This window comes from Rhagoletis zephyria, unplaced genomic scaffold (genome assembly GCF_001687245.7).
Source record: "Rhagoletis zephyria isolate East Lansing unplaced genomic scaffold, Rhagoletis_zephyria_1.1 Rzeph_scaffold_05935, whole genome shotgun sequence".
NCBI lineage: Eukaryota > Metazoa > Arthropoda > Insecta > Diptera > Tephritidae > Rhagoletis > Rhagoletis zephyria.
In genome coordinates, this window is record NW_016163018.1 from 19,452 (window position 1) to 22,059 (window position 2,608).

Genomic DNA, 2,608 nt, shown 5'->3' on the forward strand with positions numbered 1-2,608 from the left:
AAATCCTGGGAGTCACGTTCGACAGCCTATTCTCCTTTTCTGCGCACGCCTCAGGCACCTGCGAAAGGATGCGAGCTAGGAACAAAGTCCTCAAGTCACTACCCGGCGGCACTTGGGGAGCCGACAAAGAAACCCTACTCACCACGTATAAAGCAATCGGCCGGTCGGTGGCAAACTACGCAGCGCCAGTGTAGACGGCGGGTACCAGCGATACGCAGTGAAGAAACTTACAAACATGCCAGAAACATGTGCAGCTCTACGCACGGCTACAGGCTGCCATCTCATTTCGTCCAAGCATCACCTCCACCAAGAGCCAGATGCTGGCGGTGAAAGAGCACAACACGTTACTATCGAAGCAGTTCCTCGTGGGATGTTACCGTGGAAATCACTCCAAAAACGCCCTGCTTCGAAATGAACCGCCTACCCGACATGTCTCACGTCACCTGCACGACTGGAAATCCGACGTCAAGCCGTGCGTAGACCACCCATTCGACGCAGAGAAATACAGAGCGGCGCTTAACCACCTACACACCGATGCAGTCAGGTCGAGTCTTAGCACCAGAAACGACAACATCGTTCTAGGTGGTCGACCGCCACCCATCAACATCGACGAAGCCGAACTGCCTAGAGAGACCAGGTGCACCCTAACACAACTCCGTTCTGGGTGGTGCCACAGATTAAACAGCTATCTCTCCCGGCTGAACCCAGAACACCTCTTCGCATGCGTCTCTAACCCCACGACCCTGACACCAGAAGCACTATGGACCGCGCCTATAGACGCTGCCCGCTTTCTCGGCCTCAGGCTTGTCGAGTCAGAGGACGAAGACGACCCTTGACGAAACCCCGGGGGGTTGAGTACTGCTGCTACAACAACAACAACAACCAGTAGTGCAGCCTTCCTGGCTATAGTTTTTCGTTGTTTTTCTTGCTAAATTATTATTTTTTTTCTGTTTGCTTTATGTCTTTTCCCTTTGCTCTTGAATTTATTTTGTTTTGCATTTATTTTAGTTATGTAAAACCAGGGTTGGGCACGCTGCACTAAATCGAGATTTTCACTACCACTAGGGCTTCAGTGGTAGTGCATTTCAAATTTCACTACCACTATATGGTTAGTGGTAGTGCATTTAAAATTTCACTACCACTATATGCGTAGTGGTAGTGCATTTCAAATTTCACTACCACTATATGGTTAGTGGTAGTGCATTTCAAATTTCACTACCACGGTACGGTATGGTTAGTGATTGTGCATTTCAAATTTCACTAGCACTACATAGTGATAGTGAAATAGAATTTTAAGGTAAGGGAACGAAAGTTTCATTATCACTGACTAATTACATTAGTTTACAAATTTAAGAAAAGTTTGCGATATGTGCAATTTTCTTAGTTAGCTAGTTAGTTAGTTAGTTCAAAAATGTATAACCACCAACCATATAGTGGTAGTGAAATTTGCAATGCATTACCACTAAAGTGCACAGTGGTTGTGAAAACAATTTGGCACTACCACTAAGCATATAGTGATAGTGAAATATTTTTTAACCGACTACCAGTTCGTCGGGAAATTTTTTTTTTTTTTTATGTATGTTACCGCATAACTTTGGACCACGTCAACCGATTTCGATAATTCTTTTTTGCATCGGAAAGGTAGTGTCTCAGAGGTGGTCCCATACTAATCTGGTAAAGATCCGATCAGTGGATCAAGAGATATATATAAAAATATTTTTTTTTTTTATGAGAGTTGAAGTCGGTTTTTTTGTTGCTAAAAATTACTTGTTTTTCTACCACTATGCACCTAGTGGTAATGCATTTCAAATTTCACTACCACTGTATGGTTAGTGGTAGTTTATTTCAAATTTCACTACCACTAGGGCTTCAGTGGTAGTGCATTTCAAATTTCACTACCACTATATGGTTAGTGCTAGTGAAAAATTGTTTTCACTACCACTATGCACTTAGTGGTAATGCATTTCCCATTCCACTACCACTACACGAATAGTGGTAATGAAATGCTCGGTGCATTCAAAACTTAGTGCAGCGTGCCCAACCCTGTGTAAAACGCCATGTGCCAACTTTTAAGTGTTTTACCTAATTTTTGGTTTTTTGTGCCCCAGAAAAATTCTCAAATTTTATCATCTATCTCTCGGTTTTTTTTATTGAAATTACCCGGCGAACTTCATCCCACCCAAAATTAATTTTTTGTATTGAAATATTTTGGTCCAACATTTTCACCAACAGTTCGTGTTCATGATTTTCAGTTACGCATTTATCTTCTAATATTACGGTTTGGTGGTAGTCAGAAGGTATATTTTCATTGCCATCTTAAATGACCCGGAAAAAATGTATATGCATACAAAGATACGTAATTGTTTCAGTGAGTTTGAAAGGCGCCATGCCCCCTTTTCAAATAGCTCCAATTTTCTTTAAGACTATGGGATTGATTTTATATATCTCCATACCATGTTCGAGTACTCTACCATGAACACTTCCGGAGATATGCAGTATGAAAAATTCGGTTTGTACGGTAGGTGTCACGCCCCCTTTTCCAATAACCGCAATTTTTCTCCATGATTGATTTCGTATATCTCCATACCAAGTTACAGTACTCTATCAT